Below are 25,201 nucleotides of genomic sequence, written 5' to 3' on the forward strand. Positions count from 1 at the left end.
TATATTGGTCAGACTATCAGGACTGTGGAGGACCGATGTGCTGAATACAAACGGCACCCAAGATGACAGCAGCCAAGTAGATCTTCTATTGCTGAACATTGTTTGGATACTGGTTACCCTATGTTATATAACTATACCGAGATATTGGCATGCGCGTCCAGCTATTGGGACAGTGTTGTTAAGGAGGCTGTTGAGATAAAATTAGCCAGCAACCTTGTAAACAGGGATGGAGGTTTTTGTTTAAACTCTGCTTGGAATCCTGCTCTCTCCATTGTCAAAAAACAGAGGGACAGAGTCAGTGTTACCTCACCTGCTAGTTCGTAGTCTTTCACTATCGATACCTCTGACTTTGGTCATCTTTGGTGGCACTAGTGTTCAATGTGTATGTGTGTCATGTTTCCAGAATTACTCCAAGAACCGAGGTTTTAAACTTGCCTGTACATCGCCTGTCCGTTGCAGTTTGTGCCTTGAAAATGGCGGGGTGCACTACCGCCAAAATATCGGCGGTCGCTGTAAATATTACCTGGCTGAATTCCCATGAGTTGTTTGAAAAAATTTTATGGCCAGTTATGGTTTTCTAAGGAAAGGTCTGAAGTGGTGGTGAAAACTGTACTTCTCTTTGTTGGAGGTAGGACTTGTAAACAGCTATTTGCTATACAAGAATCAATGAGAGAAAAGCAAGTTGAAAACCTGTCTCGCAAAATGTTCGGAAAAAGTGTTATAAGAGACTTAGTTGGTGAAGAAATAAACCCAGGGCAGAAACTAGGGCGTCGTTGAACTTCTGATGGTGAGGAACGCTCGAATGGACAGTTGCACATTATTAAGAAGCTTCCTGGGAACAAGCATAAGGATTGTGGAGCGTATTCATGTAGAAAAAGGAAATGTGGCAGACATGAAACTGAGAAAGATGCACCCCGATGAGTGTTTCAGAAAACATCATACGTTGAAAGGGTTTGTACTGTAATAGTTTAGAAGTACACTACTGGCCATTAAAATTGTTACACCAAGAAGAATTGCAGATGATAAACGGGTATTCATTGGACAAATATATTGTACTAGAACTGACATGTGATTACATTTTCACGCAATTTGGGTGCATGGATCCTGAAAAATCAGTACCCCGAACAACCACCTCTGGCCGTAATAACGGCCTCGATACGCCTGGGCATTGAGTCAAACAGAGCTTGGATGGCGTGTACAGGTACAGCTGCCCATGCAGCTTCAACACGATACCACAGTTAATCAAGAGTAGTGACTGGCGTATTGTGACGAGCCAGTTGCTGGCCACCATTGACCAGACGTTTTTAATTGGTGAGAGATCTGGAGAATGTGCTGGCCAGGGCAGCAGTCGAACATTTTCTGTATCCAGAAAGTCCCGTACAGGACCTGCAACATGCAGTCGTGCATTATCCTGCTGAAATGTAGGGTTTCGCAGGGATCGAATGAAGGGTAGAGCCACGGGTCGTAACATCTGAAATGTAACGTCCACTGCTGAGAGTGCCGTCAATGCGAACAAGAAGTGACCGAGAAGTGTAACCAATGGCACCCCATACCATCACGTCGGGTGATACGCCAGTATGGCGATGACGAATACGCGCTTCCAATGTGCTTTTACCGCAATGTCGTCAAACACGGATGCGACCATCACGATGCTGTAAACAGAACCTGCATTCATCCGAAAAAATGACGTTGTGCCACTCGTGCACCCAGGTTCGTCGTTGAGTACACCATCGCCGGCGCTCCTGTCTGTGATGCAGCGTCAAGGGTAACCGCAGCCATGGTCTCCGAGCTGATAGTCCATGCTGCTGCAAACGTCGTCGAACTGTTCGTGCAGGTGGTTGTTGTCTTGCAAACGTCCCCATCTGTTGACTCAGGGATCGAGACGTGTCTGCACTATCCGTTACAGTCATGCTGATAAGATGCCTGTCATCTCGACTGCTAGTGATACGAGGCCGTTGGGATCCAGCACGGCGTTTAGTATTACCCTCCTGTAACCACCGATTCCATAATCTGCTAACAGTCATTGGATCTCGACCAACGCGAGCAGCAATGTCGCGATACGATAAACCGCAATCGCGATAGGCTAAAATCCGACCTTTATCAAAGTCGGAAACGTGATGGTACGCATTTCTCCTCCTTACACGAGGCATCACAACAACGTTTCACCAGGCAACGCCGTTCAACTTTCCTCATGTCAGCACGCTGTAGGTGTCGCGACCGGCGCGAACCTTGTGTGAATGCTCTGAAAAGCTAATCATTTGCATATCACAGCATCTTCTTCCTGTCGATTAAATTTCGCGTCTGTAGCAAGTCATCTTCGTGGTGTAGCAATTTCAATGGCCATTAGTGTATATTTGAATGGAAGCGCACTCTTTGTTTTGACGTGTACTCTGAGTGTCCGTCAGCGGCCTCAGTTTTTTTTTTTTTTTTTTTTTTTTTTGTGGTTTTAGGGCGCAGAACTTCAATGGTCATTAGCGCCCAGACTAAGTTAGGAATGCACCACAAGGCACAAGTTTAAAACAGCAACTAAAAGGGAAAACACGATAAAAGACAGACTGACAGGCACATGATTAAAAAAAACAGCATAATCAAATGTCCTTAGAGAGGTTTGTCAAGTTGATAAAACGAAGAACGCGAGCAGCTGCTCGTGGGTTATCCGCTAAAATGGCATCTAGAGTACATGGCAGGCCAAGATCAAGACGCAGTGTGTTAAAATCCGGACAGGACGTTAAAATGTGGCGGACCGTCAGCAATTGCCCACATGGGCAGAACGGCGCCGGCGCAGCCGTCAGCGGCCTCAGTGTTTCCACCGTGGCGCGATCGCCGCCCATGGGGTGGCGATTTAAATATGAGCGTGCGGAGCTGCCCAGTGTCTACCTTACAGAATACAGAGGGCTAACCTCCAAATATACGATTTTTCACTGGTAAATGACGTCGACAGGTAGTAAAAAACACAAATCTTCGTATTTTAAAATCATATTCATTCAGTTTTACCTGTACCCCAGATGGAGTACAGGCCTCGTTATGTGTCTGCCAGAGTGACGCCATTGTTAAGCGCAGCTGGCGAGACGACTGGTCCAGAAGCAGCCGCCGCACCGGAGCGGTCGCAGCATTCCTGGCGCAGCGCCTGGCCGGTCTGAACGTCTGCCGCGATGCTATCTGGCGGCAGGTTCGCGTAATTGGCTGCGGTAGGCTCGGCTAGGCTGGCCGCTTGTTATACCTGCTCGCGATTAACGGACGGGACACAGGCCTGCGGGAACAGCGCGCAAATTGAATGGTACGGTCTGCACGCGCGGCGCAGCTACGTGCTTCGCTGGCACGACACTCTGCTGGCAGATACCGTGCACCGCAATCCGCCGAGGCCATTGCAAAACAACAGCGTTCCGCTATCCTTCTTGCTCAGAGAACTCGGACACGGAGCTTCGTAGTTTCGCTGAGTGGTAGGTTCTCGTATCACAGATACAAAATCACCTTCGACATTCAGATACATATTAATCGTTTAAAACGTCAATACACTCGTGTGAAATCACTGCAAGGCTGTGAGGCATTTCAAAAGCTCGATTTGTCCTAAGGGCACGTAACACAGTAATGACGAAGGAAATATCTACGCTAGTGGCCCTTACAATTGCAACACTACAAAGGATAGCATAAACCGAAATTTTACTTCTTGTGCATCCAAAGTACTGTCGAATTTTGTCAATGCTTCGCAGTTTCGCAGTACACTGAAGGGCCAAAGAAACTGATGTAAGCATGCGCATTCAAATACACAGATAAGTAAACAGCCAGAATACAGTGCTGTGATCGGCAACGCCTATATAAGACGAGTGTCTGGCGTAGTGGTTAGATGGGTTACTACTGCTACAATGGCTCGTTATCAAGATTTAAGTAAGTTTGAACCTGGTGTTGTAGTCGGCACACGAGCGATGGGTTACAACATCTCCGAGGTAGCGATGAAGTGGACCATTTTACGAATGTACGGTGAATATCAGGAATCCAGTAAAATATCAAGTCTCCGACATCGCTGCGCCCGGAATACGATCCTTCAAGAATGGGACCAATGACGATTGAAGAGAATCGTTCAACGTGACAGAAGTACAATCCTTCCTCAAATTGCTGCAGATTTCAGTGTTGATCCATCAACAAGTGTCAGTGTGTGAACCATTCAGCGAAACATTATCGATATGGGCTTTCGGAGTCGAAAGCCCACTCCTGTACCCTTGATGGCTGCACGATACACAGCTTTACGCCTCGCTTCGGCCCGTCAACACCGACATTGGGCTGTTAATCACTGGAAAGCTGTTGCCTGGTCGGACGAACGTCGTTTCAAATTGTATCGAGCGGACGAACCTTCCTTGTCAGCAGGTCACTGTTCAAGTTGATGGAGGCTCTGTAATGGTGTGGCAGAGTGTGCAGTTGCAGTGATATGGGACACCTGATACGTCCAGATACCACTCTGACACGTAGGTAAGCGTCCTCTCTGATCACCTGCATTCATTAATGTCCATTGTGCATTCCGACGGACTTGGGCAATTCCAGCAGGGAAATGCGACACCCCACACGTTCATAATTGCTGCAGAGTAGTACAGGAACACTCTTCTGAGTTTAAACACTGCCTCTGGCCACCAGATGCCGAGACATGTGACATTATTGAACATATCTGGGATGCCTTGCAACGTGCTGTTCAGAAGAGATCTCCACCCCCTCGTACTCTTACTGATTTATTTACAGCCCTGCAGGATTCATGGTGTCAATTCCCTCCAGCACTACTTCAGACGTTAGTCGAGTCCATGCCACGTCACGTGTTGCGGCACTTCTGCGTGCGCTCGGGGGCCCTGCACGATAACAGGCAGGTTTACCAGTTTCTTTCGCCCTTCAGTGTATGTATGGGAGCTGCATATATGTTCTAATCTGGATCATCCCCAGTCTCTCCCCATTACCTCCTTACCTCATCTCTCTGCCCATCTCCTTCTTTGTCTATGTCCTCTCCACCCACGTCCACACCCATTTCTGTCCATTTCCCTCCTCTCTCTGATCTTGAGCCTTGCTTATTGTTTTTCCAAATGAAACCTTTATTGCGAACTGAAGTCATGTAAAATGACTCAAAAAGTAATTAAATAAGTAAATAAATAAATTAAAAAAGTTTAGTCACCTGTGATTAAAATATCAACAAGTCCCTATTGGAATCAGTCAGCTCATACAAATTTTTGTTAATAAAAGTTTATACGGAAATGATCATATTGGCTTAATCTTAAGTAAAGCAGGTGGTAGACCTCGGTTCATTGGTAGAACACTAGGGAAATGCAATCAGTTTACAGAGGAGATTGCTTGGAAAATATTCAAGTGGCCCATCTACATCTACATCCATACTACGCAAGCCACCTGACGGTGTGTGGCGGAGGGTACCTTGAGTACCTCTATCGGTTCTCCCTTCTATGCCAGTCTCGTATTGTTCGTGGAAAGGAGGATTGTCGGTATGCTTCTGTGTGGGCTCTAATCTCTCTGATTTTATCCTCATGGTCTCTTCACAAGATATACGTAGGAGGGAGCAATATACTGCTTGACTCATCAGTGAAGGTATGTCCTCGAAACTTCAACAAAAGCCAGTACCGAGCTACTGAGCGTCTCTCCTGCAGAGTCTTCCACTGGAGTTTTTCTATCATCTCCGTAACGCTTTCGCGATTACTAAATGATCCTGTAACGAAGCGCGCTGCTCTCCGTTGGCTGTTCTCTACCTCTTCTATCAACCCTATCTGGTATGGATCCCACACTGCTGAGCAGTATTCAAGCAGTTGGCGAACAAGCGTACTGTAACCTACTTCCTTTGTTTTCGGATTGCATTTCCTTAGGATTCTTCCGATGAATCTCAGTCTGGCATCTGCTTTACCAACCATCAACTTTATATGATCATTCCATTTTAAATCACTCCTAATGCGTACTCCCAGATAATTTATGGTATTAACTGCTTCCAGTTGCTGACCTGCTATTTTGTAGCTAAATGGTAAAGGATCTGTCTTTCTATGTATTCGCAGCACATTACACTTGTCTACATTGAGAGTCAATTGCCATTCCCTGCACCATGCTTCAATTCGCTGCAGATCCTCCTGCATTTCAGTACAATTTTCCATTGTTATAACCTCTCGATACACCACAGCATCATCTGCAAAAAGCCTCAGTGAACTTCCGATGTCATCCACAAGGTCATTTATGTATATTATGAATAGCAACGGCCCTATGACACTCCCCTGCGGCACACCTGAAATCACTTCGGAAGACTTCTCTCCATTGAGAATGACATGCTGCATTCTGTTATCTAGGAGCTCCTCAATCCAATCACACAATTGATCTGATAGTCCATATGCTCTTACTTTGTTCATTAAACGACTGTGGGGAACTGTATCGAACGCCTTGCGGAAGTCAAGAAACACGGCATCTACCTGTGATCCCGTCTCTATGGCCCTCTCAGTCTCGTGGACGAATAGCGCGAGCTGGGTTTCACACGACCGTCATTTTCGAAACCCATGCTGATTCCTACAGAGTAGATTTCTAGTCTCCAGAAAAGTCATTATACTCGAACATAATACGTGTTCCTAAATTCTAAAACTGATCAACGTTAGAGATATAGGTCTATAGTTCTGCGCATCTGTTCGACGTCCCTTCTTGAAAACGGGGATGACCTGTGCCCTTTTCCAATCCTTTGGAACGCAACGCTCTTCTAGAGACCTACGGTACACCGCTGCAAGAAGGGGGGGCAAGTTCCTTCGCGTACTCTGTGCAAAATCGAACTGGTATCCCATCAGGTCCAGCGGCCTTTCCTCTTTTGAGCGATTTTAATTGTTTCTCTGTCCCTCTGTCGTCTATTTCGATATCTACCATTTTGTCATCTGTGTGACAATGTAGAGAAGGAACTACAGTGCAGTCTTCCTCTGTGAAACAGCTTTGGAAAAAGACATTTAGTATTTCGGCCTTTAGTCTGTCATCCTCTGTTTCAGTACCATTTTGGTCACGAGTGTCTGGACATTTTGTTTTGATCCACCTACCGCTTTGACATAAGACCAAAATTTCTTAGGATTTTCTATCAAGTCAGTACACAGAACTTTACTTTCGAATTCATTGAACGCCTCTCGCATAGCCCTCCTCACACTACATTTCGCTTCGCGTAATTTTTGTCTGCCTGCAAGGCTTTGGCTATGTTTATGTTTGCTGTGAAGTTCCCTTTGCTTCCGCAGCAATTTTCTAACTCGGTTGTTGTACCACGGTGGCTCTTTTCCATTTCTTACGATCTTGCTTGGCACATTCTCATCTAACGCATATTGTACGATGGTTTTGAACTTTGTCCACTGATCCTCAACACTATCTGTACTCGAGACAAAACTTCTGTGTTGAGCCGTCAGGTACTCTGTAATCTGCTTTTTGTCACCTTTGCTAAACAGAAAAATCTGCCTACCTTTTTGATATTTCTATTTACGGCTGAAATCATCGATGCAGTAACCGCTTTATGATCGCTGATTCCCTGTTCTGCGTTAACTGCTTCAAATAGTTCGGGTCTGTTTGTCACCAGAAGGTCTAATATGTTATCACCACGAGTCGGTTCTCTGTTTAACTGCTCAAGGTAGTTTTCAGATAAAGCACTTGAAAAAATTTCACTGGATTCTTTGTCCCTGCCACCTGTTATGAACGTTTGAGTCTCCCAGTCTATATCCGGCAAATTAAAATCTCCAGCCACATCCTTGAATATTGCTCAAGTGTGTAGGATAAACAGCGGATACTGAACGTATACAGGGGAGGGGGGGGGGGCAACACGAATGCTTACAGGTCTGACAACCCATGGGAGAGTGCCACGAAAGAGCTGAATATACTGAACTGACAAACGCTTGAAGATAGAGGCAAACTGTTCCGAGAATGCCTAACTACAAATTTTAAAGGACCAGCAGTGAATGATGACTCTAGAAATATACTACAACCCCCCACATACCTTGGGACAAGATTAGAATAATTACAGCCTCCATATATGAATGGAACTGGGAGAAGCCTTTTACTGGTACAATGGGAAGTACTCTCTGCCATGCATTTCAAAGTGGTTTTAGAAGTATGGATGTTGATGTACATACAGATGAAGTTTTGAAATAATTTCTCCCAATGAAACTAAAACCGAGCCAGTACGGTATATTTCACCGGTTGGAGAAATATATGTCCCCTGGCAGGGGCAAGCAAACTTCCATTGATTCCCAGTACGTCGAACGTCCGGCGAATAATGATACCCGCTGAGGAAATGATAGCAAGTAACGGAAATGATCATCTTGTGCACTCAGTGTGTATGCTTAGGTCCTCATTCAACTTGTTGAAGAGGTTGTAACCGCATCTATTGAAGGAACAGGGTGAAAACAGCTACAGACAGCAGCGCACGTTCAAACGAGCGATGCCTGATGTCCGGGCTCCGAGGGAAAACGTGTATAATTCCAGCCACTGGTAGCGAAGGCTGAGAGAATTTCAACGAAGCTCTCAAGATAATTAAAAAACGGTCTTTATCGCAAATTTCTTTTAATTGGAATGAACGGTTTCAATCCTTAGGGGTCATCTTCAGACTCCAGAACGGCAGATGGACTTCCATGGAGCAGGCTGCGATGATCCACGACGCTGAACTGACTACAGCACTCAGTTCAGCGTCGTGGATCGGCGCAGCCAGCTACGTGGAAGTGCACCTGCCGGTCTGGAGTCTGAAGATGACCCCTAAGGATTGAAACCGTTCATTCCAATTAAAAGAAATTGGCGATTAAGACTGTTTTTTTAATTATCAGATTAATATAAGATCGCTGAATATGTTTTCAAAAATTTTATGAAGCTCTCAAGTTCCAGTATTGGCACCAGAAAATATAGTGGTCAATGAGTTGAAAGTTTCTGCTAGATGCTAGACTGACGACTGCCACTTCCTAGGCACTACTGGATGATACGGAAACTGAAATGGGGGGTCGCAAATGAAAGCAGAAACGGTTGTGGTGTCTAGAAAACCGGCGTACTCAGTTCACAAACATTCAGAAAAATCATATTTATGAATTTTTATTACAAATTGAAGAGATACATTACTTAACTTTTGCAATTACACAGATCTGTCGCAAGCAAAGGGTGACATACAAAATAAGCAATCTTTTTCGATACAAACAATTCCAAGTCTATGCTACGTAGAAACTGCGAAGTGAATAGAGTTGACGCCGCTATACAAGAGCCTAATCTTGAAGCTGCTTTCAACTGAGCCGCCGCCAGTCGGTCGCGGCGCTTATGTCCTGTCCACATAGGGGACGCTGCTGTCGCGTTGTCGTCCTGGAGAGGGTTCGGACAGCGTGCGATTGGCTGATGTCTTCTCACAGCCATCTCTTCTCTATCGTTCACATCTGGCACGCCGGCGCTTGAATTAACGCCGTCACAATGCTGACCTCCGTTTCCAGTAATTTTCATTCTCGCACCATTGCAGTGATTAGTTCAACATATATATTACTTCCACTGGCGTTGAGCAAAATCTGCAGTTGCTGGGTTCAGGTAAAGGTCCTATGCAAAATTTAGTACTGCTTTGGGCCCTTAACCATAATACACTATAGATCACCCAAAGAAAAATTGGGGCAAATGGCTGGAAGAAAGCGCAGGTCACGTCCGTCTTCTAGAAGAGTAGAAGAATTGATCTACAAGCTATCGATTAGTATGATTCATGTGTAACTGCTGTAGAACCTTAGAACACACTCTGATCTCCAACATAATTAAGTATCTCGAACAGAACGACATACCCATCACTAACCACCACGGAGCCCGTGGACAACGGACATGTGTACCACAACTTGTGTTTTTGTCACATATCCTGTGTGATATGGAATGATGAAACTAGGCGGATGGAGTATGTCTTGACGCCGAGAAGCATTTCACACAGTACCACAGCAACGCATGGAACAATATTTGTTACTTGATTTGAGGATTTGTGTGGAACACGTATAATTTTATCTTGGTTGGTGACTCTTCGACAATTGAAGAAGTAAATTCAGGGGTGTCGCAGGGAAGCGTGTTGAAAGCACTGGCGTTGACGTTGTGCATTAATAACATATACAGGCACTATTAATAGTAACTTCAGACTTTATGCAGATGGTGTAGGTTCCTTTAATGGAACACAGTATGAAGAAAAAACTGCACAAATATTCAGCCAGAACATTATACGAAAACACACAACTTAATTTAAATGTGCGGAAATGTAAAACTGCTCACGTCACAAAACTCTAAAGCATTGTATCCTGTGAGTACAATATCAGTGAGACACGACTGGAATTATTCGACTTGTACAAATAACTCAATGTAATAATTTGTGGGGATGTGAAATGCAGTGATCGCATGGGCTGAGTTGTAGACACGCAGGTGACAGACTTCAGGTCGTTAGTACGATACTGGGAAAATGTAACCAGTCTACAACGGAGAGTGATGACAAAATATTTGTGCAAACCATTACAAAAATACTCAAGTGAATGAATCCCGTACCAAATCAGACGGACAGGGAATATTGAGTCGATATCAAGAATGGCAGCAGGAAGGGTCACGGCAATGTTGGGAAACCTGAGATGATAGATTCCTGAAGATAGACACCAAATACACTACCATTCAAAAGTTTTCGATCAAAACTAAGGTCATATTGCTCTGTGCGAAATGACATTAGTGTAAACGTGTCATGCAATTTTTGTTTCAGTATCACCATGAGGGTCACATTTTAGCTGCTGCTCTTCTTGACTGAGCCAGTGTCTTGCCAGTCTCTGATTAATGAGACATTATGTTTATTCGATGATTTACACTTCCTCTTGGTCACATTTCGTTATTGGTAGAAATGCTTGGTTGTCGAAGGATTCTAATGGATTTTCACGCCCTTGATTCTCAAAAAATCGTGTCGTTAGAACTTCTCAAAGCATTTCTATTTGATGCGAGTCATTTGGCAGTAGATATGTTCTACAACATTGGAACCAAGCTTCGGCTTCGTGAGGAGAGCAGTATATTGTTATTGTGTCATTGTTGGCGTTACACTAACGAAAGAATCGGTATCTATGGAAACATCCCATTTTCACAAGCAACAATGTGTACGAATGAGTTTTCAAAACACTGAGAATAAACTGCCAGCTCTCCGAATTGTGTAGCATACATCATTCGGAATTTCGGCCTATTCATGTAGCCCAGCTAGTAACGCCTACATGAGAAACAAAACACGCAAAAACTCGTGACACAAAAACATACGGAATAGTGACCGTATGAACTGCAGTCAGATAGGTTACACAAAGTTCTGGATTGAGATCAAGGAGTACCGAAAACGCATCAGGAGAAAGCAGTGCGTGATATATCCACGATGGGTAAAGCTCCATTTCCTGCGTAAAATAGGTCGGTAAGATTATTAACGTTACAGGTGAAACGGCTTGACACAGTGGGTCACTGCCGGAAATCCATTATGAATATGAAATAAAGTTAGAAATGAATGAATGCGGATGTCTCTGCATTGCGATGGTTCTACCAAGTTATTGGTGTTATTCGCTACACGTTATCGCTTCATTTCATCTGCGACATGTGTATTCACTGTAGGATGTTTGTTTCGCAATATGAAGCTGAAGAACGAACGAGGATATCACAGACAAATCAGACTCGCTGTTGCTTATAGCACAGGTAGGGGCAACAAGCAGCGGCGTGAAGTGTTATTAATTCTGGAGGTGTGGTCGCGCTAAAGTTCTTACCAGTCTGACTCACGCAAGAAGATATAGTCAAACGATAAGTTTTAAAAAGGCCGATTTATTATTGGAATATCTCCTTCGACTACGTTTCAAGAATATTCTGTGGAAAACGTGTACCTGTGCAGTAATGTATGCACCCTATATCATATCGTGGGTGCCTTGAAAGCAGTCTCATGCAAGAAACGCCCTGGTGATTTTATTAATGAGTAAACCTTGAAATGATGAATCTGCGATGATATCACGCTCATCTCTTACTCATCATTCTGTTCCCCAGCAACAAGATTTGCTTGTAGTCCACGATATTTTGCTTTTAGTCATTCACAAGTTTCGAGATAAAGTGTCTACTACCAGAACAAAACGCACTGTAGCACTGTACACGCTAACAGATGAACCCACTGCACTTTGATAGACCTTAATGAACAAGTGGTACTCTGTCAAACAGAAAAGCTATATGCTCTGATGTTTCTTTAAGCTATTTTTTTTATTACAGACATATTAGACAGCTGCTATAAACTTACTCGTATGGCATTAACATTGCATACCACATCTACAATTTATGAAGGTCTGAGATAGTATCAATCGGGAAAACATGCGAAAACTGAGTCACTTCTATGGCTGTTATTACATTCTACTGTCACCATGTGAATTACAAGATTATTTCCCGTTCTACTTTTAACTATGTATTCTGTTCGTAATGTCATCTTTGTCACTTTTTTCTTGTAGATATAGAGGCTTTAGATTTTGATCTACCATATATCGTGGTGTAACAACTATCGCCAACGAAACTGTAACAAATTGCCCTACACACACCCATTTTATATTTAGTTACAGGTAAGAATCGGTTTCTAGCTCTTCAGAAATTTTAAGCATATTGTCTCTCATCTGAAGGTAAGGTTTTCACATGATACAGCATATGAAGAAAGGCTTCTTTGCTGTTAAAGGAATACATGGAGACCAAAGAAATTACCGCTGGAGAAACAATATTCCCTCTTGCCGTGTTTCTGATTGTGATAACAGAAAACTGCAATGTCAGTTGCTAGTGTTGTCACTTCGCGAGACAGCCAAGCCACTATGAGGTAGCCGAAAGGCACGCGTTTAAGCTCACGCAGGCTGGCGTGAGGTCTGGAACAGTTAAAGGAGTTGAGTCTAGTAAAAAAAGTACGTAGCTTCTGGAATACTTAACTTTAATCCATAATTGGTGAACATCGGTCTGACGGTACATGCATCACAAGATAAATAGCAAATGATAATGGCGCATTGCTAGGTCGTAGCAAATGACGTAGCTGAAGGCTATGCTAACTATCGTCTCGGCAAATGAGAGCGTAATTTGTCAGTGAACTATCGCTAGCAAAGTCGGCTGCACAACTGGGGCGAGTGCTAGGAAGTCTCTCTAGACCTGCCGTGTGGCGGCGCTCGGTCTGCAATCACTGACAGTGGCGACACGCGGGTCCGACGTATACTACCGGACCGCGGCCGATTTAAAGGCTACCACCTAGCAAGTGTGGTGTCTGGCGGTGACACCAGAGCTAGCATCTACTGAAAGGAAAGTGCACTGCTACCAGTAGTTACTTGAAAATTTGCATCTAACAAATTGCCCCATACAACAACTAGCCTCGGTCTGCCAAGAGATGCATCTGATCGTCATAAGTAGGAGAGTTTTTTAACAAACTTTATAGTGCGAAATTGTAATAAATTTACACAAATATATTTACACATACAAACTTACTATTTCTTTATTTTTGTTTGGTGAACCAATTATAATCATGTCACTTCTGGCTATGCTTGCTATATTTACAAGGCTACTCGGTGGTGACCCTCATGTGTCACCCAAGTTCTGCACCACGGCACCACGGCAGCTTGTGATTACCAGACTGAAAGCTATATTTTACAACTACAGAATGGGTTGTGTGTTTCTCATGTAAACGTGTATAAACAACAAACAGTGTTTACGATGTGCTGTGTTGCACCCTCTGCCGATTACTTCTATGTTGTGTTAACTAGCAGATAGCTTACAGAATAGTTGCTGTGTTGTGTACAACAACGTTTTGCTATTGGAAAAAGAGCAATCCATTCCAGATGTGCAAACAAGGTGTACATTAGCTTAAGTATAGTACACAAAAAGATTTGGATACAGTTGTGAGGGATACAAGATATGATTATTTGATGTAAATGCCAATGGAAAGTTTCCATAGTACTTGGAAAAAATATTCTGTTAGTTGAAATATGTATGAAAAATCTTTATACTTAAGAAATGTTTGTCCTCCTAAGACCGAAAAGTACTTGGTCGATTGACTTGAAATATTGACACAACATTGCATTCAAATACCTACGTATTTTATATACCTGTTTTCAAATACATAGAATATATAAATAAATATCTAATATACAAAGGGGAAACGTTATTACGAAAAATCACGAATAGTTCTTGACAGATTTACTTCAACTTTTTACGCGATACATTATGAAAATTCAGACAGACATTCATTAACGTCTAAAAATCTGAAGTACATCGGTCGAGTACTTTTTGAGTCTTTTGCAACTCTCTCTCTCTCTCTCTGAGAGAGAGAGAGAGAGAGAGAGAGAGAGAGCGTTGCAAAAGTCTCTACACACACACACACACACACACATATATATATATATATATATATATATATATATATATATATATATATAGAGAGAGAGAGAGAGAGAGAGAGAGAGAGAGAGAGAGGGAGGGACGGAGAGGGAGGGAGAGAGAGGGAGAGAGTTACAAAAGTCTCAAAAAGAACTCCACCTATTTACTTCAGATTTTTACACGTTAATGAACTAGGATGTGGACATATAAAGGCTATATATACTAAATATGAGAAATATATAAAAAAATATGAAATATATATACTAGTGAAGATGTGTTAGCAAACAGAAAAGTTGTTTTTATAGCTTGTTAGCTTATGATTATAATACTACCACAGGATCTAAATTTGCAATAACAACAAAAAAGGAGAACAGGCTCCAGGTCAGAGAGACAGGTGAAGAAGAGATGGGCAGAAGAGTGGGAGGCATTGAGATATAGAGAGCGCAAAGGGGGAGACAGACAGAGAGGGGCAAGAGGAGATGGAGAGAGAAGGGAGAAGAAAAGTTCGGCAGAGTAAAGTGGGAGGAAATGATGGGCAGAGAGAGGGGTAGAGCGGGCAGGAGCAGGAAAAGAGAGAGGGGGGAAGAGGTGTCAAGAGGGGTGAGAAGGTGATGGACAGAGACAAGGGAACGAAGAGGAAATGGACAAAGAGAGGGAAAGAGGAGAGAAAGGGGGAAAAAGGAGGAGATGGAAAAGAGAGGTGGAGGAGTAGATGGACAGAGAGAGGAGGGAGAAGGAAATTAGTACGTATGTGGTGTCACCGCCAGACACCACACTTGCTAGGTGGTAGCTTTTAAATCGGCCGCGGTCCGGTAGTATACGTCGGACCCGCGTGTCGCCACTATCAGTGATTGCAGACCGAGCGCCGCCACACGGCAGGTCTAGAGAGACGTCCTAGCACTCGCCCCAGTTGTACTGCCGACTTTGCTAGCGACGGTTCACTGAAAAATTACGCTCTCATTTGCCGAGACGATAGTTAGCATAGCCTTCAGCTACGTCATTTGCTACGACCTAGCAAGGCGCCATTATCATTTGCTATTTATCTTGTGATGCATGTACCGTCAGACCGATGTTCACCAATTATGGATTAAAGATAAGTATTCCACAGCTACGTCCTGTTTTTGCTAGTTCATTTCCGTGTCCTGTTCCAGACCTCACGTCATCCTGCGTGAGCTTAAACGCGTGCCCTTCGGCCTCCCGTCCTCGTGGATTGGCTGTCTTGCCAGTCCACAAAAACGTATATCCACTTTCCTTATGTATTTACCAATTTTCCGTTTTACCAGACTGAACGACAGCACGATGTGGCTGGGTGCAGCTGGTCGGCTTATAAACCTCAGTCACCATTTATATCTGCTTAAAGGGATAGTTACATTGTATCTAAATGTGATGAACTCGAGATTATGCAACTAGCAACAGAAATGCCATTTGCAGAGTTTAAAAATGATGGAATAACTACATTTAATGAGCACTAATTTTCTAAAGCGGTGTACGTAAAGTTCAATACGCAAATTCTGTTAGAATCTGGGGAAGAGCCGCCATCTCACAAACAAGAGGATAGCATAGCATCATTACTTTGGATGAAATAAAAAATAAAATTAAAAGTACTGCATGCTCTCAGCTAGAAGAAGCGTTGTACAGGGTGTATGAAAGCATGGTTGTGTGGGTTCGAGAACCAGGGATGCACAGTCCGATCACCACCTATGCTGCATCCTGATCATCAGACTGGCAGGTGCCGTATCTGTTCTGTCTGAACTAGGACGAGTTGTTGACAAATTACACAGACAATTTAGACATAGGAATAACAGTGTTTACTTTGGCGCAAAGAAAAAGCTATTTTCGTTGCCAAGTAAGATACAACAGTAGTGCCAGTAAGTGAACCATGCGTAATGTATACCATTATCAAATAAATCTTTACGTATTTGGATAAATAATACAGATAATGTTTGTTTTCTTTAAAGACTGAAGCATTGTCGTCTCTAAGAGCCCCTTAACCTGCAAGTTACAACAAAAGGGCCAGTAAGTGTTTAGTGTGTATTTTGTATTGTCGTAAAACAAACCTGTTATCATAAATAATACGCATAACTTTTGGTTTCTTTAAAACGTGGTAGAAAGTCAGAAGTACTGTCGTGGACAAGTGCACTTTAAACTGTAAGTTAGTGCAGTAGTACCAATAAGGAACCTACATGCGTTTCGTACTTTTATAGAACAAATTATTCAAAAAATATTTCGTTTCTTCAAGGTGTGATACAAAGAACGATTTATTGTTGTCGACAAGTTCACTTTAACCTATAATTTCGCTTACTAGTTCCAATAAGAGACCCATGTCTACAAGAAATTTTTACGTATGATGATAAATAATACTGACAATCTGTATGCTATATTTCGTTGCAAAGTTTGATTTTTTGTTTGAGTCAGAGATCAAACTTCCTTCTGTGTAGTACATGGTTCATCATCGTCTTTTGACGTAAGCAAACTGAACTGTGTTTTCAAAGCTAAAGTAGTTGGTGCATTTCGAAGTTATAGTCGCTTCTTACTAAAATATGCAGTATGAGTGATGCACTACGTTGAATGTCTAGTAAAAAAGCGGCGTTTTTAGTTTGTTTTGTTCCGCTACAGTGTCTGAAAATGGGACATTGATGGATAAACATGCTATAGATACTGACGTTATTTAGTAGATGATTACAGAGATACAGCTCGTAAACTTTTTTTAGAGAGTTTTCGCACCATAGCTCTGATCGGTGAGTGTCGCAGCTTTCGTCGAAATTTTTTTTTTTCTTTTTACACGATTAAAGGTGTCAAGTGCATCTTAAACTATTACACCAATAACATCGATATCTTCACATATTTTTGGATACACAATGACCCACCTAGATAACTGCACACATTTACCCAACACTTATTGGATTCAGGGAGGAGCAACAGCCCCAGATCGTATCTACCTGCCGAATTAATGTCTAGGGCCACTGTGCTCGCTAACCTAATTGTGCTTTTTATTTGCTTTCACACATGTCACTAGGTGAATATTGGGATGGTACTCAAGTCCCTCTTCAGTTACACAATTTGTAAACATTTCGAATATTTTCTTATACTTTCTTTCATGGGATATACGCCGATACAAGGGGTACGCAAATCTCCTCCTGGGGGGGGGGGGGGGGGGGGGGAGACGGGTGAGGGGGCGGCGATTGTTAACAGGAAGAGAGTACAACTACCCTGATCGACTAACTTTGCCGTACCCACATTAACATTCAGACATCACGCTGATACTGCTGTATAAGGCCTGGGGGGAAAAAAGTAAACATTCTAGATGTGACAGTAATATTGTGGCGCTTAATTTCAAAGGACACAGTCATGTGTGCATCTTAACCTGTGATTTGCACCAGTAGTATCAAGATTTTTACATATTTTTGATACATAATGCAGGCAATTTATAGACGTGCATATAATACTGAGAAAACTTAAAGAGTGCACGGCCATGTAGACATCTTGTTATCTGCTCAATAACAGCAGGCTTGTACCAAGTGCATGTGGTAGAAAAACTGAACATTGCTCGTTGCCACATGCATCTTAACTTTAATTTAGATCAGTAAGGCCAATAAGCGAGCCTTGCGTGTTTTTTAACGTTATAGAATAATAATGCCGATAGTTTAGATTTGGAAAAATTTAATTTGAGGGTCCACTCTGCCTTGCACCAAGTGTGGTATAAAGTTGGAAATTTGCTTAACCTATATCTTAGATCAGTAGGGCCAGTATGGGATCCATGTGTGTTTTGCACTGTTATGTAACAAATGTCTACGTATTTTGATAAATGATACAGACAGTTTGGATGAGGAAGTGTTTAATTTGGAAGGGTGCGGGTAGTTCTTTGTGTTTTGCACCACGTAAGGTACAAAGGGTTGAACTATGTTCATTGCCAAGTGGCAGGTACCGATAACAACACAGAGAACATGTGGATCAGGTGTTCCGTTTTAACAGAAAATAAAATACAAGGCTTTGATTTGCTATTTCATTGTAATGGATGGTAAAATACTGAGTAACGTATGAGAAATGCAAATATGTGCGTGTGTTGGCTTAGAAGCTTTTGGTTGGCCGTTCTCGCTTTAATTATATTTATGCTGCGACTGTTCTTTCAGACATGTGCAAAAGAGCAGACACCATTTTGATTCAGCAGCCACCATGAATTGAGGCGCAAAGTAATCACAGACTTTGGCTGGTGAGGACATTGATTTAAATCAGTGGGGAAAGTGGGTAAGTTGAGAATCCGGGTCTGACAGAGGATGTCATAGGATAGCCCATGCAATAATCATGTGCCCAGAAGGCTCAGTGGTCAGAGCATGTGCCTAGTAAGCAAGAGATCCAGGTTTGAATCACAATCTGGCGCAAATTTTCAACTTACCCCACTGATTTAAATCAATGCCCACTCGCAACCAATGTCCGTAATTGCTCTGTGTCTCTTTGATTATCCTCTTTGGGGTACAGAGATCAAGACAGCGGAGACGGCATGCCCTAAGGCGAACTTAAGAAATGCGACTGGATGGTCGAGACTTGAGGTAGTAGCTTCAGGCTACCTACTGTTTGCTGTTTCGTTTTTAGTGACCAGCAAAATACTCTGCTGTGATTTGGAGTTTCTAGTATGTGTGTTGACTTAAAAGCCTTTTGGTTGGTCTATTTCCAAGAAAGGGGTGTGGCTTGGGAGAGGAAAGTGGCATGATGATGTAATGCAGATGGGCTTGACTTATGAGAGGGGAGAAGCATGAAGACGTCACACAAAGGGGCATCGCTTAGGAAGGGGGTGTGGCCGCCATCTGCCACAGTCTGAGGAGTGGTTGGTGTGCATATCTGTATGAGAATCCCTATTGCATTGCTACTCATTGTTTATCTGATCATTCCGATATCTGAGAATGAGTCCAGAAACATATTGTTGTTGTTACACTGATCTCCTGCAGTGACCATGGTGGTAAAACAAGTGATTTGGTAGAAGGGGTGGGATATCAGTAAATGATATATCCTCTGTAACGTGAACTAATGAGCCACAACTTTGTAACCACTGCCCACCACTAGATTGAATGCCTAGTGGTGTAATTTCAGGTACATAACGCTGAAAGAAATGTATGTATAAGCGAAACAGGGACGAATGGGGAATCAGAATTGGCACACGAGACAACAAAGCACCATAAGTTTATAAAGGCAAAAAAGTGACCACTGCCTGAAGAAGCAGGGAATACCTTTGGGCAAAAATCTGCAGTCTGTGGACAAACAGGTTGAACTTATTTAGAAGAAGCATGCAGGCGAATCATTCTAGCGACGATATGGGATGCAAATGGGAAATTCAGTGAGATAAGGAACTTCAACAAAGCACCGTTAGTTATGGCCCAGCGCCTGTTAAGGAGTGTGTCGGTCAGGTGTGCTACCATCATGCCAGCCATATTACGCTGTAAGGGACTTCATCTGAGCTTAAATGGGGCCTGTGGTAGTAACTGAAGACACAATGACAGCTACGGACAAAGCGAACATTTTGATGATCACCTACATCCCTCTTCAATATGGATGCCCCCCCCCCCCCCCCCCCCCCCCGCTGGCAGCCGGCCACGGTGGCCGTGCGGTTCTAGGCGCTTCAGTCCGGAACCGCAGGATTGCTACGGTCGCAGGTTCGAATCCTGCCTTGGGCATGGATGTTTGTGATGTCCTTAGGTTAGTTATGTTTCAGTAGTTCTAAGTTCTAGGGGACTAATGACCTAAGATGTTAAGTCCCATAGTGCTCAGAGCCATTTGAACCATTTGAACCCCCCCGCTGGCGGTGTCATCTTCCAGAAGGGTAAAAGTCCGTTTCATAAGGTCTGAATCGTGCTACACCGGAGTTGCATGACGATAAACATATAATGATATTTTGGCTACCAAATTCGCCTGAACCGAAACCGTTGGGAAACATCTGGGATGCTATCGGACGTCAGCTTCGTGCCCGTGAACTACTGGTCCGTAGTTCAGGGGAACTGCATGATCTGTGTGTAGATATCGGGTGCCACGTACTTCTGCAAACCTACCAAGGACTTATGGAATCCATGCCACTCACAATCGCTACTGTACTGGTTTTGGAAGGTGGACAAACACGCTACTAAGCAGGTGCCAGTAACGTTTTAGTTCATCTAAAACTTATGTAGACTCCGTCCCAGAGGCGCTGGAGGACTCGACAGCACAGATCGATCGCCATGTTTTTCTCTCCAATGGCGTCTTCAGATGCCGAATGGAAGGACACGCGATCAGCACACCGCCCTTCCACTCGTTGTCGGTTATCGTGACATGAAGTCGTTACTCGTCGGTCAAGCAGCTCTTCATATCGTTTCTCATGGAGTAAAGGTGTCTATATAGCAAAATTGATAGGCTATGGATTCGTGCGCGGGCTACCAGTGAATGTGAGAATCCTAAAATGAATCAGAATGCTAATTAGAGGCAGTGTTAATAAAAACAATGAACGGATGAATGAATAATTTGTATGGGACTTTCCGCCCCGATAACTGAGTGGTCTGCGTGACGGATTGCCGTCCTACGGGCCCGGGTTCGATTCCCGGCTGAGTCGAGGAATTTTCTGCGCTCAGTGACTGGGTGTTGTGTTGTCTTCATCATCATTTCAACACCATCCGGCGCACAAGTCTCCCAATGTGGCGTCGAACGTAATAAGACATGCACCACGGCGGCCGGACCTGCCCCGAAAGGGGCCTCCCGGCCAATGACGCCAAACGCTCATTTCCGTTTTCCATGGGACTGTTGCCCACGACACTCTCAGTCGTAGGTTCATCTGCCCAATCGCAGGTGGTGGTTTCCCCTAGCAGACACTGCCATACTTTCTCGTGATGCGTAAGAGTTGTGTCATTAGTGTATCTGTTGAGTGTAGCTTATTGTAATGTGCTTGTCTGTCGTGCGGTGCTAAGTTTGTGTGGTATGATGATGAGAGAAGGGCGATGGTGGAAACCCGTACTGGAGAACAGCTAACGCCTGTTGACTTGTACCAAAGAGACCTGACGAGCTTAGAGTTCGTATCTGGCAGATGAATCCCCATCAATAGTGTCACATTGCGTAGATGTTTGGAATTTATTCCAGGACATTCAGGACATTGGAGTGGAGTCTGGTCACGAGGAACTTCACGCCAGCTCTCCACCCCCCCCCCCCCCTCTCCACCCATCTACATGGCAAATATACTGAGGTTACAAAAGCAATGGCATACCTTCTAATATCATGTCGGACCTCCTTTTGTCCGGTTTAGTGCAGCAAATCGATGTGGAATAGACTCAACAAGTCGTTGGAAGTCCACTGCAGAAATATTGAGTCATGTTGCCTCTACAGCCATACACAATTGAGATAGTGTTGCCAGTGTAGGATTTTGTGCACAAGCTGACCTTTCCATTATGTCGCATAAATGTTCGATAGGCTTCATGTTGGTCAATCTGGGCGGCCAAATCATTCCCTCGAATTGCCTATTTGTTCTTCAAACTAATCAGGAACATTTGTGACCCAGTGGTGTGGCGCGTTGTAATCTCCAAAAATTCCATCGTTGTTTGGGAACATCAAGTCAATCAGTGGCTGTAAATGATCTCCAAGTAGCCAAACATAACCATTTCCAGACAAAAACCGGTTAAGTTGGACCAGAGGACCCAATCGACTCCCTGTAAACACGGCCCACATCATTAAGGAGCCACCATCAGCTTGCATAGTGCTTTGTTGACAACTTGGGTCCACAGTTTCGTGGGGTCTGTGCAACCTACCCTCAGCTATTACCAACTGAAATCGCTACTCATCTGAGCAGGCCACGGTTTTCCAGTCGTCTAGGGTGGAACCGATATGATCACGAGCCCAAGAGAGGCTCTGTAGGTAATGTCGTGCTGCTACCAAAGGCGATCTGCTGCCGTAGCCCATTGAAACCAACTTTCGTCGGACTGTACTAACGGACACTTTCGTCGTACGTCCCACATTGATTTCTGCGGTTTGTACTGGAAACTCTACGTAAACGCCGGTGTTCTCGGTCGTTAAGTGGAGGCCGTCGGCCAGTGCTTTGTCCATGGTAAGAGATAGTTCCTCAAATCTGGTATTCTCGGCACTTGACACTGTGGATCTCGAAATACTGAATTCCCTAACGATTTCCTAAATGGAATGCTCCTTTCTTCTAGCACCAAATAGCATTCCGCGTTCAAATTCCCGCCGTGCGGCCATAATGACATTGGAAACCTTGTCATATGAATCATCAGCGCGCGCTTGACAGCTCTACCAGTGCAGTGCCGTTTTATACCTTCCTCACGCAATACTACAACCACATGTGCGTGTGCATATCTCTAAACCCTGACTTTTGTCACCTCAGCGACGCAAAAATTTGTTTTGCCTGCTGTATTCGAACTGGTTATCTCCGACTGAAGTGCCACCGTAAAAGCGTGCATCGTGAAACTTGGATACGAAGGATGGGCACACAGTGGTGACTGCACAACAGCAGCGTGGCGAGCGGCATGTGCAAAATGCGTCCTAGAACGTAGTACCCGACGAATTGAGCCAGTGTGCGCGCGCGCGCGCGTGTGTGTGTGTGTGGGGAGGGGGGGGGGGGGGGAGGAGGGGGCGGATGGGCGACCGCCGCTTCTTGGTGGTTTGTACAGTGCTGGGTGGGAGTTTGCAGGTAGTCTGGGAAGAAGACGTGGGCGATCAGAGTACACACAAAATATTTCATCTGCTAAGCCCAGGAGACATTACTTCTTACGGTCTGTGTGATATATGAGAGCACAGTGATTTTAAAGCACAGGTGCAGTGTCGGGGTTTATTTACTGGCACTGCGTGTTAACGCGTAGGCACGTGTCTCGACAAACAATGTGGCCATCCTGTGTCCTCGACACTGGCACGACCAAGGTGAGCGTCGGTGGCGAATGTGACGGAAGGTGCGGAAATAGCCGGAAGGACGCCTGGCCGAGGAGAGCGCGCGTGCCGTGTTGTGGTGTGTGGTGCCTTACTGGGGAAGTGACTGGACCTCCAGCCGTGGCTGAGGTCGCGACTGCGTGGGAAGTCTGCCCCGGCAGGTTGCAGTCGCGCCTCCCGGGGCTCAAGACATGCCGTGTATGGATGTACCACTGCTGTACTCGGTCTGTGTGAAACATACTGTGCCACGTCTCAGTTTTCTGCATTCCGCAACGAACTCTACCGCGTCTAGAACGGCCCTTTATCCTGGCACAATGTGTACGAAGATAATTGATTAAAAATGCCCCTTATATTTTACAGCTGTTAATATATACAGGAAAATGTTAGTTCATATGCTTCAGTTCTGATGTGTCTTCTGCACGTATGTGAAGTTTCGAAATGTTCCGACGGTTGATACAGCAGAAGTAAGACATCCAAATGTCGTCTACGCTAGACACTTGTTGTAGGCAACGTCCTACTATTGGATACTTGCTTGCTAAAACAGAACGTGCATAAACTTTGTGTTCAGTATTTCGCAATGATTCATGAACCGTGATTTATTTTCAAAGAATATTCTTAAGAATTTATTTTATTTACTACCGATTCATCAAGAACATTAACACATTTAATCACACTACGTAAGCATGATAGTAGTTGCCAGGGAGTAACAGAAGAAATCATAACCAAATTCCTTTTAACTAACGGAAATTTTATTCACTTTAATAGTGCCTAAAAGCATTTTTTAAAAGAAACACATTTAAAATTATAATCAGAAAGCACCCTCTAAATATCAAAGTTACAGTTTATTCAGAGGCAGAAAGAAACAAGTTTTGACTGTATGAGCTTTCTGGCAGAGAACCTTGCCGCTCCCTTTCGACACGGCAGTAGTTACGACCACTCACAACAGCCTCTGAAAGTCTACACTGGTGCAAATCTGCAACACACCAGGTAACTTTAAACTAAGAGTTTTAACAATTTACACAAGCACACAAACTATGCACCCCCGGAGGAGGGATGGAAATGGTACAAAACACTAATAATTAAAATATTAACCTTGCCACCGAAGGTGCAACTAAATTTTAACTTCTAAGAAAAGTCTTACGGTGAAAGGGTGGCAACTTTATATACTACAATGATCATTTAAATAAAAGCCCATGAAATGCAATCTTATATAAAATTATACAAGGTTGGCCAAACAAGTTAACATGTTCTACAGTACACATGTACCGCCTCTCAAGATGATAGGCAATAGTATCAATGTTTCCAAAGATCAAAACATATTTCAGGTATTAGGCCGTTACACTCCAAGCAATAAATTCGTTAACACACCAAATCCGACAAACATGACAGAGGCAGCTACAAACGTACGGTAGATCCATAGGGAGATTACTGAACAACCCCAACCGCAGGTTGCTCTAACCCGCCCCTACTCCACAAGGGAAAAGCGGACCACCCAATTTATAAACAGCCAGCTTCCCGCAGGTGGGCAAACGGAGAAGGATGGTGGGACGACCCCAAAGCAAAACGGTAAACGCACCAAGAAAACAAGTAGAATTTAACAAGAGTAAATCAAACAACAAAATATCACCAATCGCTTAACTTTTAATGAACTACGATTTCTCGAGAAGACCTGGCGCAGCACTCCCAACTCGCTCTCCCGAACCGTCCGCTGCCAGCCGCTTCAACGGACGCAGGAAGGCGAGCCGATCTCCCGTCTCACGGCGTCGCAGCTCGCACCGGCCAGACACATGTCGTGGGTTGACTCCTGCTGCTCTCGTGTCGACCGCGAAGTCACTACCCCTCGCTGTACGCCGTGGCCCACTGGACTCGCGTGGCGACCTCACATGCACCGACGCTCAAGACATACTAGCACTCTGAACGACAGACAGACACTAACTGCCTAACAAAATGCGGACGAGAGTCAGACAAG

This window comes from Schistocerca piceifrons, chromosome 1 (assembly GCF_021461385.2).
Source record: "Schistocerca piceifrons isolate TAMUIC-IGC-003096 chromosome 1, iqSchPice1.1, whole genome shotgun sequence".
In the NCBI taxonomy this organism is placed as follows: Eukaryota; Metazoa; Arthropoda; class Insecta; order Orthoptera; family Acrididae; genus Schistocerca; species Schistocerca piceifrons.